The 19,779-nt window shown below is 41.1% G+C and overlaps 1 protein-coding gene across 1 annotated transcript in view; it reads left to right on the forward strand.

Annotated features, from left to right (window-relative positions):
- LOC126141399 (glutamate receptor ionotropic, kainate 2) overlaps positions 1-19,779 on the forward strand; it is a 1,424,310-nt gene that overhangs the window by 300,474 nt on the left and 1,104,057 nt on the right. The window lies entirely within an intron of this gene.

A 19,779-nucleotide genomic window follows, 5' to 3' on the forward strand; every position in this document is an offset into this window, starting at 1 on the left:
TTCAGCGAGTGCAGCAAGGAGTAAGTTCCCTGCTGTTTTGGGTTGGCATTATGTGTGGTCATGGAAGGCGCCGTAACGCTATACGATCCTTGAATGCTACTCTCGGACCGATAGTACAAAAATATCGGCACCATATTGGCCAGTCATTCGTCTTCATGGACGAATATTCGCGCCCCCATCCTGCACATCTTGTGAATGACTACTTTCAGGATAACGACATCGCTCGACTAGACCGACCAGCTACTTCTCCAGAAATGAACCCTATCGAGCATACCTGGGATAGATTTAAAATGCTGTTTCTGGACGACGTGAGCCACCAACCACTTTGAGGGATCTACGCTGAATCGCCGCTGAGGAGTAAAACAATCTGGACTAACAGTGCTTTGACGAACTTATGGATAGTATGGCACGACGAAAATAGACATGCATCAGTGGAGGGGGACGTGCTACTGGGTATTAGAGGTACCGGAGTGTACAGCAATGTGGACCACCATCTCTAAAGGTCTCGCTGTATGGTCGTACAACATGCAATTTGTGGTTTTCATGAGGAATAAGTAGTACGGAAAAGATGTTTATGTTAATCTTTATTACAACTTTCTGTACAAGTTCTCGAACTATATATATATTACTGGGTGGTCCACTGATCTTGACCAGTCCAAATATCTCACGAAACAAGCGTCAAACAATAGATATTCGTGTAGTGCGTAAAGAAATATGAATGTTTTAGGTGGACCACTTTTTTCGCTTTGTGATAGATGGCGCTGAAATAGTTACAAATGGCTCACAATTTTAGACGGACAGTTAAAATGCACTGATTGTTGCCAGCATGACTTAGTTGTGATGGCAGATTCGATTGAAAGTTTGCAAAGTAATATTTCAGAGCTAGATGAGAAATGTAATGACTATGGTATGAAGATTAGCGTCTCCAAAACGAAAGTAATGTCAGTGGGAAAGAAATATAAACGGATTGAGTGCCAAATAGGAGGAACAAAGTTAGAACAGGTGGACGATTTCAAGTACTTAGGATGCATATTCTCACAGGATGGCAACATAGTGAAAGAAATGGAAGCGAGGTGTAGCAAAGCTAATGCAGTGAGCGCTCAGCTACGATCTACTCTCTTCTGCAAGAAGGAAGTCAGTACCAAGACTAAGTTATCTGTGCACCGTTCAATCTTTCGACCAACTTTGTTGTATGGGAGCGAAAGCTGGGTGGATTCAGGTTACCTTATCAACAAGGTTGAGGTTACGGATATGAAAGTAGCTAGGATGATTGCAGGTACTAGTAGATGGGAACAATGGCAGGAGGGTGTCCTCAATGAGGAAATCAAAGAAAAACTGGGAATGAACTCTATAGATGTAGCAGTCAGGGCGAACAGGCTTAGATGGTGGGGTCATGTTACATGCATGGGAGAAGCAAGGTTACCCAAGAGCTCATGGGTTCAGCAGTAGAGGGTAGGAGGAGTCGGGGCAGACCGAGGAGAAGGTACTTGGATTCGGTTAAGAATGATTTTGAAGTAATAGGTTTAACATCAGAAGAGGCACCAATGTTAGCACTGAATAGGGGATCATGGAGGAACTGTATAAGGGGGGCTATGCTCCAGACTGAACGCTGAAAGGCATAATCAGTCTTAAATGATGATGATGATGGTGATGATGATGAACTAGTTTCAACGTTGTAACAACGTCATCTTCAGGCCCATTAACTTGTTGACGTCAACTTGTTGCTAACCACCTTCCACACGGAGCACGTCCATGTCTCACCACTGACTTCTAGTATCAGCCGCACGCAGTTGACGTCAACAAATGTATGGGCCTGAAGATGCCGTTGTTACAATGTTGAAACTAGTTGCCAGAATAAAAATGGAGAACGTCGGTACGTATGAACATTTTGTTTCCAATGTGATATATGTACCTTTGTGAACATACACTCCTGGAAATTGAAATAAGAACACCGTGAATTCATTGTCCCAGGAAGGGGAAACTTTATTGACACATTCCTGGGGTCAGATACATCACATGATCACACTGACAGAACCACAGGCACATAGACACAGGCAACAGAGCATGCACAATGTCGGCACTAGTACAGTGTATATCCACCTTTCGCAGCAATGCAGGCTGCTGTTCTCCCATGGAGACGATCGTAGAGATGCTGGATGTAGTCCTGTGGAACGGCTTGCCATGCCATTTCCACCTGGCGCCTCAGTTGGACCAGCGTTCCTGCTGGACGTGCAGACCGCGTGAGACGACGCTTCATCCAGTCCCAAACATGCTCAATGGGGGACAGATCCGGAGATCTTGCTGGCCAGGGTAGTTGACTTACACCTTCTAGAGCACGTTGGGTGGCACGGGATACATGTGGACGTGCATTGTCCTGTTGGAACAGCAAGTTCCCTTGCCGGTCTAGGAATGGTAGAACGATGGGTTCGATGACGGTTTGGATGTACCGTGCACTATTCAGTGTCCCCTCGACGATCACCAGTGGTGTACGGCCAGTGTAGGAGATCGCTCCCCACACCATGATGCCGGGTGTTGGCCCTGTGTGCCTCGGTCGTATGCAGTCCTGATTGTGGCGCTCACCTGCACGGCGCCAAACACGCATACGACCATCATTGGCACCAAGGCAGAAGCGACTCTCATCGCTGAAGACGACACGTCTCCATTCGTCCCTCCATTCACGCCTGTCGCGACACCACTGGAGGCGGGCTGCACGATGTTGGGGCTTGAGCGGAAGACGGCCTAACGGTGTGCGGGACCGTAGCCCAGCTTCATGGAGACGGTTGCGAATGGTCGTCGCCGATACCCCTGGAGCAACAGTGTCCCTAATTTGCTGGGAAGTGGCGGTGCGGTCCCCTACGCTGCGTAGGATCCTACGGTCTTGGCGTGCATCAGTGCGTCGCTGCGGTCCGGTCCCAGGTCGACGGGCACGTGCACCTTCCGCCGACCACTGGCGACATCATCGATGTACTGTGGAGACCTCACGCCCCACGTGTTGAGCAATTCGGCGGTACGTCCACCCGGCCTCCCGCATGCCCACTATACACCCTCGCTCAAAGTCCGTCAACTGCACATACGGTTCACGTCCACGCTGTCGCGGCATGCTACCAGTGTTAAAGACTGCGATGGAGCTCCGTATGCCACGGCAAACTGGCTGACACTGACGGCGGCGGTGCACAAATGCTGCGCAGCTAGCGCCATTCGACGGCCAACACCGCGGTTCCTGGTGTGTCCGCTGTGCCGTGCGTGTGATCATTGCTTGTACAGCCCTCTCGCAGTGTCCGGAGCAAGTATGGTGGGTCTGACACACCGGTGTCAATGTGTTCTTTTTTCCATTTCCAGGAGTGTATCATTTCTGAGAATGCATGCTGTTACAGCGTGATTACCTATAAATATCACATTAGTGCAATAAATGATCAAAATGATGTCCGTCAACCTCAATTCATTTGGTATTACGTGTAACGATATTCCTCTCAACAGCGACATTCCTCTCAACAATGCGCTGACGCATGTTGTCATGCGTTGTCGGTGGATCACGATAACAAATATCCTTCAACTTTCCCTACAGACAGAAGTACGGGGATGTCAGATCCGGTGAACGTGCGGGGCAACTGATGTGCGGATTAGCCACGACAGCAGCTAAAGCACCTACTTGGGTATCATCATTTGTAGCAGGTCGTAGTTGACGTTTCACACGTGGCTGAACACTTCCTGTTTCCTTAAATAACGTAACTATCCATCGAACGGTCCGGACACTTGGATGATGTCCTTCGACGACCAATCCACCTGTCATGAAATATACTATTCAATACCGCTTAAACCGCACGCGAACTATGTGCCGGACATCCATCGTGTTGGAAGTACATCGCCATTCTGTCATGCATTGAAACATCTTGTAGTAACATCGGTAGAACATCACACCATTTAGATTGCCATCGATAAAATGAGGGGCCAATTATCATTCCTCCCATAACGCCGCACCATACATTAACCCGCCAAGGTCGCTGATGTAACATTTATCGCAGCCATCTTGGATTTTCCGTTGCCAGTAGTGTATATTATCCCGGTTTACGTTACCGCTGTTGATGAATGACGTTTCGTCGCTAAATAGAACACGTGCAAAATATCTGTCATCGTCCCGTAATTTCTCTTGTGCCCAGTGGCAGAACTGAACACGACGTTCTAACTCGTCTCCATGAAATTCGTGGTGCATAGAAATATAGGACGGGTGCAATCGATGTTGATGTAGCATTCTCAACACCGACGTTTTTGAGATTCCCCATTCTCGCGCCATTTGTCTGCAACTGATTTGCGGATTAGCCACGACAGCAGCTAAAACACCTACTTGGGTATCATCATTTGTAGCAGGTCGTAGTTGACGTTTCACACGTGGCTGAACACTTCCTGTTTCCTTAAATAACGTAACTATCCATCGAACGGTCCGGACACTTGGATGATGTCGTTCAGGATACCGAGCAGCATACATAGCACCCGTCAGTTTGGCATTTTGATCACGATGGCCATACATCAACACCATATCGACCTTTTCCGCAATTGGTAAACGGTCAATTTTAATACGGGTAATGTATCACGAAGTAAATACCGTCCGCACTTTCGGAATGTTGCGTGATACCACGTACTTATGCGTTTGCGCCTATTATAGCGTCATCTGTCACAAAGCGAAAAAAAGTGGTCCAACTAAAACATTCATATTTCTTGACGTACTACACGAATATGTAATAAAAAATGAGGGTTCCTATTTTAAAAAAGGCAGTTGATATCCGTTTTACCTATGGCAGCGCCTTTTAGCGGGCCAACCATTGCGCCATCTGGTTTCCCCCTTCAAGCTAGACGTGTTTCGTTCTTTTGTAGTTTTTTCGTTTGATGTTTGTTTCGTGAGATATTTGGCCCGGTTACTATCAATGGACCACCCTGTATATAGACACGCCTTAGCTTCACTCTGCGTTCGTGTAGATACAGATAAATATTTTTATTTGCCCAAAACGTCTGGCATTGGTAAGTCGGAAATCTACATCCTCAGTTAGCATTTTCCTCCGTATACTGTGAGGTCAAATTTAGTGATAGCATTTCGAACAGAATGATATCAGTCATGTCAACTTGCATGGATTCCGAAAACGCAAATCATGTGAAACGAAACTGGTAGCGCTTTTCTCACGCCACGTATCGATCAACGCTGTCAGGTAAATGCAGTCTTTTTCGATTCCCGGAAATCATTTGACACATTACTACATCTGCACTTATCATAAAAAGTAAGATAGTATGGAGTATCAAGCGAATTTGGAACCAGACTGAGGATTTCTATGTTGGGGTGGCGCAGTAAGTAATCTTGAGCGGAGAGTCGTCGACGTATGTAGACGCAAGTTCGAGTGCGCCCTATGAATCTGTGTTTGGATCCTTGATATTCATGTCGTCTCTTAATGATCATTATATATAATGATTATTATCTATAACGAAGTATGAAAGAAGCTGCGCAAGTATTCATTCAGGTCTTGATAAGCTTTCAAAGTGGTGCACAGATTAACAACTTGCTTTAAATGCTCAGAAATGTAAAATTGTGCACTTCACAAAAGGGAAAAAACGTAGCATCCTACGAATATAATGTCAGGGAATCGCAGCTGAAATCGATTAACTCAAACCTGAATGTGCCACTTCGTAGGATTATTAAACGTAATGATCACATAGGCTAAGTCGAGGGTTAATCAGGTTGTAGGCTTCGGTTTATTGGTAGAGTGCTGTGGATATGCAGTTAGTCTACAAACGCGTCTGCTTACAGATCACTCATATTGCTCAAGGGTGTGGGAAGTATACCAGATAGGGCTAACAGAGGATATTGAAGATATACAGAGAAGGGCTGCACAAATGGTCGCAGGTTTTTTTGACCTGTAGAAGAGTTTCACAGAGATGCTGAAGAAACTCAACGTGCAGGCTCTTCGAGATAAACGTACCGCATCACGTGAAAACCTACTTACGACCTGGCTTTAAAGCACAGCTATAGAATTAATTACACTACAATCCTCAAATAGCGCTCCTCTATGGACTGTGAGCACAATATTAAAATAATCACATCGTTCTTCCCGCGCTCCATACGTGAATGGAACGGGAAACCCTAATAACTGGTACAATGGGACGTACCTTCTGGCATGCATTTCACAGTAATTTGAAGGGTATAGATTTAGATGAAGATGCAGGTGTGGATATGATGTGTAACGTAAGTACAGGCTAATGTGTCATAAATTTATGTTATGACTGTGCAAGAGTCAGGCATTGCTGGACATGAAAATGATGTGATATGAATGAAAGTCATCGGACAGTTGGAAATATACCTACCACGAGGTGCAGCCAAATGATCATTGGTTTCTTTGATCTACAGGAGAATGTCACTGCAATGCTAGAAGTGGACAGACAGACGCCTAAGAAAGAAGCAGACCACCCAGTGAAACCTAATTAGAAATATCTATTCTGTTATTGTAGGAGCACGTCACAGAGAAACATAAAAATCGAAGGAAACTTTTTATGACCTACTTTATAATTCTGTGCTCTTTCGCATTACATTCATATTTATTACTGAGTGCAGCGATAATTATGTGTCCTGTAGTTCTATAACGAATCGTCGTAGAAATGCTATAAACGTGCCTACGAATTTTAATTTCGCTGCTCTTCCTGTTAATTGAAAGCTCTGTCTGACTGACCTTTTAGATGGATGTAAATTTCAGCTTCTTCCATCACATCCATGAGTTCACCTTTCTGTAACTCATGCAGTAAATGAACTAACTTACTAATATTAGATACTTCGCAGTTGGTATCTCTGAACTGCGCACCAAACGTGGATGGGCTACTGTCATTTATTGTCTTGTGTTCTTCAAAACTTGCGCTTACTTTCCTCCTTGTTTGTCGAATACAAAATTTTGAGCATTCTTTACCGTGTATATTACTGATTGCGAAATCTAGAAATATTACAACCCCCTACATATCGCTCCAATAGTGATCGCAAAGACATGATTAGACCGATTACAATACAGGAAGAGCCATTTAAGCAATGATTGTTCCCAGGATCCATATGTGAATGGAAAGGGAGAAAGCTGGTGCAGTGGGACATACTCTCTCACATGTATTTAGCAATGGTTTGCAGTAGATACGAGTAGATATAGATGCAAATGTAGGTAAAGTTGGTTAAGATGATTAAGAAAATATCATAAAATAAATGCGTTACAAATATATTTTGATGTTATTCTGATTAATTGTATCACATTATTAATTTTTGTGTTAGCAGAGCTCTAGAAGTTTCTGAAATACTGGCAGTTGCCTGAATCAACAATTTCCAGTACTTGAGATACTGTGCGTTTATGCTCTTGTTACGAGTATGTGTACGAATCACAATATTGGTACTCTTCCAAATCCCTCTACAAAAATGATGTAATACATGCCAGGTATCACCAAATGAAACATTAATGACATTCCGTACTGTTTTTGAGGTCAGCGTACTTCGCTCTCACGACAATTCGTACTCGTACTAAAACTGCTACTATGGGCTTAGTATAAAGCATCCATTTCCATAACAAATTTGATACTTCGAATCTATTTTCATTAAAATACTTCATTTCACGCCTTTCTTATTTATTCCTTTCTTTCCTCTATACATTCCGGTATATATCTACTAATTTCCCCATACTGCTACGCTGCTTCATTATAGAATACCATGGGATTAAGTTCACTTAAAAATTAATATTTCACTAGCGACTTTCCATCGAAGTATATTGAGATGAAAAGAAATATACCAATTTGTACAGCTTTCCTTGGACATTACTGCGTATTCCAATAATGGGAAACTTCGTAAAACAAAAATAACATCGTAATTTACAGTAAACCACAGTAAAGAACATAGATACATAAACATTCATTAACACATGTCCCATAAATCATGAATACGACATTTCTTAATGATGTGGAACTTGTCATTTTAACATAAGTTTTCTTTACACAAAATAATTAATTAATTATTTTTTTCTGTAACTGCTTCATATCTAAAAGTTCATCTCTTCAGTAGAAGGAGCACTCATTTAGAAATACATTTAATTAGTTTTTAAATGTTGGTTGGCTATATGTCATAATTTTAATGCTATTTGGCAAATGATGAAAGATTTTTGTGGCAGCATAATTCATCCCTTTCTGTGCCAAAGTCAGATTTAACCCAGAGTAGTGAAGATTATCCTAATTTCTAGTATTGTAGCTATGCACTTTGCTGTTGTTTTTGAACTGGGATGGGTTATTAATAACAAATTCCATAAGTGAATATATGTATTGCAAAAGTACTGTGAATTTCCATAGTTCCTTAAATAAATGTATGCCAGGTGATATTGGGTGGACTCCAGCTGTTATTCTGATTACACACTTTTGTGCAATGAATACTTTTTCTCTTAATGATGAATTACCCCAAAATATGATGCCATATGAAAGCAATGAATAAAAACAGTCGTTGTAGGTTGATTTACTGATATGTTTATCACCAAAATTGGCAATAACCCTAATAGTATAAGTAGCTGAACCTAACTATTTCAGCAGATCAACTATGTATTTCTTGCAATTCAGTTTCTCATCAGTGTATACATGCAGAAATTTTGAATTTTCTGCCTTAGCAACAGACTTAATAATCTACATTTATCAATGGTCTTATGCCATTTACTGTGGGATTTGTATATACTGTGTTTTCTCAAAATTTAGTTGGAGTCCACTTGCAGAGAACCACTTAATTCTCTGAAAGACATTGTTTGCAATTTCCATAGCTGATCTTGATTGTTGGGTTTGATTACTGTACCTGAATCATCAGCAAAAAGATGTAGCTTTTCATCTTCATTAATATAGAGTGACAAGTCATTAATATATATTAAGGTCAGTAAAGGACCCTGTGGGACACTGTTCTTGATACCTCCCCAATTAGAGAACTCTGCTGATTTTTTTCAGACTATCTGTACTGTTAATTTCAACCTTCTGCATTCTTCCCGTTAAATATGAACTATACCATTTGTGCATTGTCCCACTCATACCATAATACTTAAGCTTATCTAGAAGAATTTCAAGATTCACAGAATCAAAAGCGTTTGAGAGATCACAAAATATCCCAGTAGGTGACGTTCAGTTATTCAGTGAAAGCATATATAGCAATTTCTATTGAAAAGCCTTTCTGAAAACAAAATTGACATTTTGTATGTACTTCATTTTTACAAATACGTGTTGTTGCTCTTGAATACATTACTTTTTCGAGAATTTTAGATAAAGCTGTCAGAAGTGAGACTGAGTGGTAGTTGTTAGCATCAGTCCTATCCCCTTTTCTAACCAATTGTTTAACAGTAGTGTATTTCGGTTTATCTGGAAAATTGCTCTGCTTCCATGAGCTACTACATATGTGGCTGAGAATCCTATTTATCTGTTGGAAAGAAGCTATGGGTACTCTGTTGGAAATGCCATTAATTACATGTGCGCTTTTACTTTTTAATGAATTTATTATTTCCCTAATTTCAGTAGGAGAAGTGGGTTGAATTTCAATTATATCGAATCGCATTGGTATTGTCTCTTCAATTTATTGTCTTGCATTTTCTAATGAATAGCTGTTTCCTATTTTCTTTACAACATTTAAAAAATGATTATTGAAAATGTTTTCTGCTTCTGAATTCTCGTTAACAAACTTTTCATTCAGTTTTATAGAAATAAATTCTTACTGTACTCTCGCTTGTCCTGTTTCCCTTTTAACAGTATTCCAGATTGGTTTGATTTTATTATCAGATGTCCTAGTCTCAGATATAATGCATATATTTCTGGATTTTTAGTAACTTTTCTTAATACAGTGCCGTAGTTTTTACAATGTTTCAATGTTTTTGGATCATTACCCGTCCTAGTTATAAGATACATTTCCCTTTTGTGTTTACAAGATATTTTTGTTCCTTCAGTCATTCTTGGGTTTTTAGATGGTTTCTTACAATTATATTTCACTGTTTCCTGTTTTCAAATGTACTCACAAAGCTACCACAGCCATGCATCTTGGGGCAACTGATTCATATCCACCTCAGCCTTTACCAAGCATATATGATACACCCTAATTTTAGTTTCTTCTAACTCACAGAGAAAATTAAAATCGACATGACTAAATGTGGGATGTTTTTTACACCAAATGGTTCCAATGCTTGTTGTTTTTATTTCTGCACCTTCCTAGCAACTGACAGCATTTTCTTGAAGTAAGCTGCTTATCGCAGTATCAGAAATAAGAGTAATTTCTGTTTGGTTTTAGTAATTTAGCATTAGAATGAGCTTAGCATATGCTGTAACATGCAAATGCACTTTACACTATTGAATAACCAATTGTTTGCTGGATCACGTGAACTCTGCAATATATGTTTTTAGATGTATCAATGGATCTACATCTGACAACGACCTATATTTAGACAGACTATTGGCACTATTTTCTTAATGGTTAGATGTTTAATTTTGAGTTTACAGAGTATTGCATATACTTCCATTAATTTCTAACGTAAATATTATACACTTTAAAGATTCTTGAATCAAAACAGTTTTTAGAATATTAACTAGAATGTTTTTTATTAACTAGAGTATTTTTACAATGGTAGTTTGAATATTAATCTCCTTTTGCTCCAGAACAGTGCATTTATCACTAATATAGATTTTTCATTCGAAATGCAGCCCCAGAACTGAGGATATTATTCCTAAATGTCTGTGAAAAAAATATTAATGCATTTCTCAGTTATCAAGGGACAAAGGGAAAAAAATTAAAGTAATGTCAATGAACACTGCACAACGCCACTTTTTATAAACGTCTATAATGAAGCTTCCTTTATCTTATAAATTTAATATTCAGAATATTAACGTTGCCTTTCACAGCCATATTTCTGCATTCGGATCCGCTCAGACGATACGATAATCTGATCTCCGCGGGCGACAGTGAGACAATAACAGAAGCTGTAATGAGTTTCTTTGTATCCTTTGTATTGCGGAAGACATTTTACATAATATCGTCGTCCCGAATGCGTCACAGCTGCTGATTTAATTTTCCGTACAATGGGGAAATATTTAAGTCGGCGCAGTGCACGTCTGCTCATTCAGACGGCTACATTTCGAATCCACCTCTCTAAACTTTGGTTGTACATGTTTTTCTTTCATTATGTATAAAAACTCCTCCCCTTATTGTGTCTATTAATTTCCTCATGTAATCGCCAAGCCGAACGCTCAGGATACAGCATCGATATTAGTCTACAAGATATTAGCAAATTACCTTTACAAAATTAGCAAGTTTATATGTCACTGGGTCGACGGTGGTTTAGAATAGTGTAATTTTTGCTCGTATCTATGTAATTATGTAGTTCTCAATTCGTTCGAGCAATCAATCATTCATAATAGGAAACACAATCATAACTCAGTCACTCAAAATGATTCAGAAATTTTACTTGTTAGAATGAAATCAGGCGATGATTCTTCTTCTCTGCGGGCTCGTGATTTGCGGCAGTCTGCAAATCTGTACAAATTAAATGCCTCGTAATTCTGGGAGCGTTGTATAATCAGTTGGGAAACCTCAGATCAAGCGGATATTTGGCTCTGATGAAGTTTAACCTTCCGAAGAAGTAATGGAGCTCTTGGATTATTAAATGCAGGTACGCATCCAGTCTTTCGGAAGTTCCCTTCAGATTAACAACTACGCAATATGTCCATGAATATCATTAATTCTCAACTGTCAAACAATGTAAATGGTTACAGACCTTTTGCATGAAGGAGAAATATATCCCTTTTAATCGTACAATTTCGTATCAGTTATCATTTGTCATAAATTTCAATATTCAGATTACAATTCTTCAAACAATGCTCAGGCTAATCGGCACGAAGACAATCTCGGAAGCTTTTTTCTAACAACCACCAGAGAGTGTACTACAAGGAATAATTATGCGCTCATGGCATAGCTATTGCATGAAACTACTTTGCGCATGGATTCTGCGAGTATGAAGATAGAAAATTAGTAAACGTCATTCAAGGGTAGAATTGTATCAGAACAATTCATCGAATATAAAGTGATATTACAATAGTCATGTTCGCAGACGAAAATTAATTGAATCACTTCACTGAAATAATAATAACGTTAACTAATCTATATAGTTCATCGGTTAAAATTGGGTAGTTTATCATTGCCTTACACATTACAAGTTCTTGTATCTACCCGCCCACTGCATTTACATCTAGCCTCTTTAACTCTCAAATACAAAATGGACACTTCTCTCGGATAAAATTTACGCTTATATTTTTCGTAGCGGAGCGAAAAAAAGGAAGACTGACTAAGATTCAAACACCTGAGCGGAGCGTCTGGGATTATTGTGATCCATACGGCAGAGATTATTACTATGGCAAGATTCCGAAATTCTTCTCAAGTGATATTACAAGCAGGTATGTGTTAGACGTGAGGGAATAGCTTTCGTGATTGTAGAGGACGTCGTATAGGGTAAAAAGTATTAGATACAGACAGACATTGGGAAAAGTACATCAAACGAATGAAAAGTTTGGTGAAAGTTTTGATGGTTGACACAAGCGAAGAAAGCATTGTAGACAACATGCAGCCAGTTACAAGATTCATCACCCAAAACCTAAAATCGGAAAAAGCGTAACTGCCTACAGCCACAATATTATTGTTACTATTACTTTTCAAATGGTTCAAATGGCTCTGAGCACTATGGGACTTAACATCTGAGGTCATCAGTCCCTTAGAACTTAGAACTACTTAAACCTAATTAACCTAAGGACATCACACACACCCATGCCAGAGGCAGGATTCGAACCTGCGACCGCAGCGGTCACGTGGTTCCAAAATGAAGCGTCTACAACCACTCGGCCACAACAGCCGGCTTACTGTTACTATTGATATTATTACCAAATTTCACAATTTCTGGAAAGCCTTCGCTGCTACTGTGACAAAGTTCTGCCAGCTAGTTCTGTCTTGGCATTTAATTTTCCTGTTCATCACGTTTAAGATTTTCATACCTTCTTGGATGTTTTTCCTTGAGGATCCTCTCTACATATTTGAAACAATTTACCTTCTTTTGGAATTCTAAGTTTGTGTCCATCCCACGAAATCTTCTAGCTTCAGTTTTGGATGAGTATCTGGTTCTCCACGTAGCGGCGAGATCTTTTTACAGAATTTGTATCTGCAACGTTCTCCTCCGAAAGCGAAAATATTTTATTGACACCCACCTACATAGGAGGAAATGATTATTGTAATAAAATAAGACAAATCAGATCTCGCACGGAAGGATTTGTGTGTTCGTTTTTCCCCTACACTGATCGAGATTCGAAGACTTATCAAATTCTGAAATATTCTCTTGGATGGTAATTGAACATATTACATCGTTACCGACATTAATCTAACACGTTGCTTTACCTAGGTGCAGACACGACAGTGTTGAAGCAGCAACTGTGCCACCCCTATTGGAACGGTATTTCAGTGATGTGCATTACTAAAGTGTCCATGGAGAAAAATCGTAAACATCTAATGGGATGTTTATTTAATCATGAGATTTGCTAGTTTCGACTAAAGTCCATTGTCAAGTACATATGTAACATCTATGTTTCATGCCATTTTCAAATCATTCTTAATTACTAGTGAAATAAGCGTGATTTGAAAATGAGGTGAAATACAGATGAAATACAGATGTTACAAATGTGCTTGACAACGATGCTTAGTCGAAATTAGCTAACCTCACGAGTATGTAAACAATGCATTACGGCCTACTACGGACCATGTTTACGTTCACTAAGCACATGGAGGCTATGGATCCCCACAAACACAAAATTTTAATGTCTATGGAGAAGTTCTCGAAGCTCTACGAGCAAATAATTTCAGCTCAAAGAAAGGGTGCAGACCGTCTTCGCCACCATTTTTGTTCATGGGATCATAAAATTCTTACTACAGATACCTTCCATTCCACATACAATAGGGAACGCTCAGCGGCAGTAGCAGATACCGCCAGAAGATGAGTTATTTCGGGCGTACGGCGAACAAGGCAGTCCCTGCCGAAGGAAGGTAGGCAGCGGCGGAGTGGTGTGTGAGAGATGGCGGCGGTTGCGTGCATGCCGATACATAAATCCCGAGATGAAAGTTTGATGGTGCGTGCGGCGAGGGCCTCGTCTCGCCGCGCTACGCCTGCTAGCTGCCCACCGCAAGCCAACCACTGGCGGACTCGCGAGGGAGGGAGCAAGACAAGGAGCTCTCGATTTATGGACTGCTACCTGTTTACACTCGCGAAAGGGAGCGTGCGTCGTCGTACGCAGTTGCTTGACTGATACGGCAAGACATTGTGCTTTCCAGAACACAGTGCGCCATTAGGCGTCTTAGGCACATCCGTCCTGGAAACTTCCGCAGTACTCTAACTGTAGGGGGAATGACAATATTAGTTGCTCTGTGTTATGTAGATTTTGTCTACATGTGATTTTTCTGACATTTCAAATTCCTGGTTATATGCAAGGTGTTTCTTTTAACTTGGAACTGCGAAATACCTTGAAAAATATGCATTGTGCGAAGAAAATTGTTCCAGATATAAGTTAATATTTGCAAAGGGAACTACTGTCGATGCTACAACTGGACATCCTCTAACTCCCTCGCTATGGATGTCAAGTTTTTAATTTCAAGTGGGAAACCTCCATTTTAATTTCAGATTCGGATTCTGCACCAAAATTTACCTAGTCTTTACAAACAATATTTCTTTTCATTCGCGACATTATAATTGACATAATACAATTTTTCGGGTCTTTGCAATTTAGAAAAATAGTGTAAACATTTTTGTTCTAAATAGTTGATATTACTTCTAAATATTTAATCTAGTGCTGCAAATTAGATTATACAGTGAACGTTTAAACATTTGGAAGTCTGGCAAATATGCTACCTTCAATACATCGAATTTATGGAACAAAATATCAGCTTAAGATTTCTTAACTTATTGCACGACCGATTTCGAAGCATAATGTTTCATCTTCAGGTGCCACCAAATAACTATTGTGTGGCTGTTGGTCCAGTCAGTAATGGCGCTCACGGCAGCAAACAAACGCAGAGCAGCGCTGGACCGGCATATACAGCGCCCGCATGGTCGGCGCAACGATGCTCCGAAACCTCCCGTGCAACAAATTAAGAAATAACTGGCAACTGAAGCGGATTTTTTATTTTTTAAACGTATTGTTCCTCAAGGGACGTTCCTCTGATCAAATTGCACCGTAACGTAGTTCTCTGATCCATTCGGGGTTGATTTCTTACGAAAGCCCACACCATAAAGATGCTTGATTTCAGTGATTTCGCTCGAATCCCACTATCATTGCGACTGATTACGGTGCGTGATTTTCCATCGAACCGCAGTAGATCTCGCGCCGATTGCTGCGGCGTCTACAATGAATGAGAAACATTAATTCAGATAAGCTGTAGTTATCATTTAGCGTCGAAACCGAGTCTGCAACAAAAGAAGGTAGCTCCCATTTGAAAATAAAAATTGACCTGTTTTGGAGGGAAAGGATTAATGGGGTGACCAGCTTTAGCACAGACAGATGTCCACTTTGATAAGATTAACCTTTAATCAGCAACTATTTTTCATACGATGTGAACAGTTGTTCCATGCTGAGAAAATTTTTTCAAGTTAAAACGAACACCTTGTATATGTAGGTTTCTACGGGACAGCGATCATGAGCTTTTCCTAATTTCGGTTTTCTTACTTTTCTGTGACTTGTCTACTTATGGAGTAGGTACGTCGTAAGCGTTTAATAACAAACCTGCTTTTATTTCGACACAAGTTTTTCAATCTTTGATCGTCGACAAAAGAGCTGGAATTTATAAGCTACCTTGTAGGAGAAGCGGAGGGGGGAATAAAATGTGCCTTTTCTTGCCCACAAAAATGCAGAATTCTCTCACATCTCTACACAAGTTCATGGTTCGCAATATATCCAACACCCATACGACCCGCAATATATCCAACACCCATACGTCCCGCTGCGTACTATTGTGGTCAGCGCGTCTAGTTTTCTACAGAGGACACAGATTCGCGGTACTGCCAGGCATTTTTCTTTTAAGGAGGACTGGAATGCAGTGCACGCAGTCTCGTGCGAGGAGCTGCTTGAGTGAGAAGTAGTGGCACTAAGTTGCAGAAAGCCAGCAACGACCGGGAGAGCGCTGTGCTGATCCCATGGTCTCCCAACCGCATCCAGATTACGCCATCGGCAGAGGACGACTCGGCGGTCGGTGGGTCCCGTTTTACCACTCTGTCCCTGAACACGGAACTTCGCTTGGCTTGCTGTGTGCCTATACCAATCGTAACCGTCCCCTCCCCCCCCCCCGCCCACCCACCCCGTCACTGGTTACTTCCTTGCTATCTATCTCCACGAACTATAAATGAAGTTCCGTAATTGTTTACTTAACTGTAGAATAGAGAATCAAGCACTTAATGATGACCTCACTGTTTTATTGTCCAACATTAACAAACTGAAACTAGCACTTCGGCCACGGTGATTAACTTACAATACCTTGCAACCCTTTGTCGACCTGTTTAATCACATTGTTCCTCTTGACAGACGGTACAGTTTGTTGTAATTAGTACTGGTTCATATCAATCGACGATGGCGATCACTTTCACGAATGTTCAGGTAATCAATTTGCGACGTGGCTGGTTGTTGACCTCGCGAAGCTATATACGAACAAAATTGCCTTCGCTCGTGAAATCTAGTTACACACAGAGTTTATAGGTCCCTCTCAGGTACAATATTCACCTAATTGTTTTAAAATCTATGGTTATTGTTACCGCAGTCGGGGCGTCATATTTTTATCTCGACTACACGACTACAGTTAATAGTAATTAGCAGATGATTTCTCTCATCAACACTGATATAAAACATACGATTTCTATAGAGAATGTTTCAGATGTCTTGGCAACGCAAGAACGGGAATTTCTGTTAGCCATCCATCGGCAATACTCGTTTCGTCCACAATGGAAGCCGACTAAAAGCTCACTGAGAATCACTTTCCACGTTCTCGAGAGAGCCAGCTATCAACTTTTTTTAAGGCGGCCAGCGATACTATACTAACATTACATGATCAGAGTGATCCAGTGAATATATTCACACAGTGACTTAACTTGAATCAGTTGGTATACTGTTAATGCTGAAAGGCGTGTAAACATTATGTTTCTTTTCTCATGCAAAACCATGTTTTTGAAACTATGGCAAATACTCTGTAGTTCGCAAACGACTAGTCGGAAGGAGATTATACTAGTTTGTATAGTAATTTAGTGTCTCATGATCGCTTGGATGTACAAAAAATATTCCGAATATTCGAATTACCGGTTTCAGCATCTTCGGAGGTGCCGAAACCACTGAGAATCTTCGCACAGGTACATAAATATAGTTAGGCAATTGGAACACAACAAATTCAGTGAACATATTTCAATTAATGTGCGTCGTGGGGTTAGATGATAAGAAATAATATTTTTTTTAAATATTGGACAAATTAAGCCTGAATGAATACATGTGTATCAACAATTTAGTCAAACGATTGACCAGTTAAAAGAAGGTCCTTTAAACCATCAATTAATCCAGAGCCTACCTCACTAACCTACAAACAACGCAATGTGACTAACTAATAACATCAAAATCAAGGTTCTCAGATTCGCTATTGCTTAGAATAAAACTATTTTTTTCTTTTACAGTAAACAGATCAAACTCATACCAAGGAGAATCACTCCCTTAAAAACAATTAGTTGAGCAAAAAAATGTAACCTTTAAGAAAAATTACAAGGATAATTAACATTGTATCAACGTCTGCCTCCGGTGGCTGAGTGGTCAGTGTTTGGCGTCAGTCATGAGCCGAATGGCGATTCCACCTGTTTTCATCTCCATCGTTATGAGGCTCATACGAGGGGCTACATCGAAGGTGATTGTAAACGGTCGGGAAGCGGGCACGATTCCCATTAAAAGCTCAGTTCGACAAGGGTGGCCACTCTCCATGATGCTGTTTGCGATAGCACTTGAGCCGCTGATGTGTGTTATGAGGCGCTCACTTACTGGGATAGCGCTTAATGAGAACTCTCGTTTGTCGCGCATGTGGGGACGACTTGATCCTTCTCGTCAGGACAGGACATGAAGTGCGTCAGTCTTTTGAACACCTAGACTTTTACGGGACGGCGGCAGGCAGTGTCGTTAACATGACGAAATCGAAAATTATGCGCATTGGACGAGGTCTGGAAGACGTACCGGGGCCGTTTCAGATGGTGGAATCGCTGAGGTATCTGGGAATCACATTTACCCGTTCACTACGGCGGTCAGCGGCGGCGAGTTCTCGGCGGCTTCTGTAGAATGTTCGTCTGACGATACGCAACAACTCACTGAGAGCCTTTGACTTGATCCAACGTGTGGCATACACCAACGTTCACATAGCGTCACGACTGCCCAATTTAGCGCAGATCCTACCAATACCGAAGGGTACTGCAGACCGCCTCATGGCTGCCTTTGGTTATTATGTTAGTACTGGGATGTTGTTTAAGATCAAATATGACACTTTAACACTACAGTTCCGGAACGGTGGTGGCCTCAACCTCACAAACGTGCGAAACAAAGCTTTGGCACTTTACATACGAGCGATGATACGAAATTGGCAATAGCGAAAGCATATCATAACATTAGCTCTGATAGAATTACTTATTCCGCCCTCGTACGAACCCCCGATAGCGGTGGGCAGCATTTCGCCTGCTCTTGCACACATTGCCTCATTTCTTGTTGACTATACTTATGTTCGTCTGAGAGTACCTTCGACGAGAATACCAACGACTCGGGAGATATATAGGTGCTTGATGGATCATCATGGCCGCAACATAATGGAATTCAACTACCCCACGAGAACTTGGAAGCACATTTGGTGTGCAGTGCATACTCCATTACTGTCAACAGCAGCGATATCGATGTGGTATATTCTATAAACCGTAAACTTGTGACCAGGAGTCGATTACACATCATTCATATGGTCGATTCTCCTCTTTGCACAAACTGCGGACTGTTAGCAACGGAAGAACATGGTTTAGTGTGTGGTGCAGCGAGGGACGTCTGGGTGCTGACGCGTCGAATACTGGCCTTCCTTCGGCGCACTAACAACACAGAAATCACATCGAGTGTACTTTTTCTATCGGAAAAGACCTTTTTTCCCAAACAAAAGACGTATGCGGTCAATTGGATCGCAGGACATGCGACGAAATATTTGTATTCGTACGATATTAAATCCGTGATGGATTATTGGATGTATATACAAGAACAACACGAGCTCATACGGAGTCATACGAAATACAGGACCTACTTTTCCAATTTTTTTCGGAAGTGTTTTTCACAACCAGCCCGACAGCTGGGGTGTCCCAGAAATGAGAAGACTCTTGGAACAGAACGTCTAGAGACAGTGCTGCGCGGTTCAAATATATTGGCATATTGCATACTGAGATGACAACTGGCCCCTACCTGTTGGCGCCAGTTGTGACTGGATTATGTTATCGTGAAAAAAAAGAAAAAGACGATGGTAAACACCGAAACAGCCTCAGATAATGGCCCTTCGAATGGTCGAGGTAGGAGAAATACATGCCGCCAGCAATGGCAAATAAGGTGAAGATTATATGGCTGGATGCCAGATTCATGATGCAACACTGCGTGCTACGCGGATTGTGATGCAGTTGATAACTTCATTCTTACTCCCGCCCGTGACTAGAATTG

This window comes from Schistocerca cancellata, chromosome 1 (genome assembly GCF_023864275.1).
Source record: "Schistocerca cancellata isolate TAMUIC-IGC-003103 chromosome 1, iqSchCanc2.1, whole genome shotgun sequence".
Lineage (NCBI taxonomy): Eukaryota > Metazoa > Arthropoda > Insecta > Orthoptera > Acrididae > Schistocerca > Schistocerca cancellata.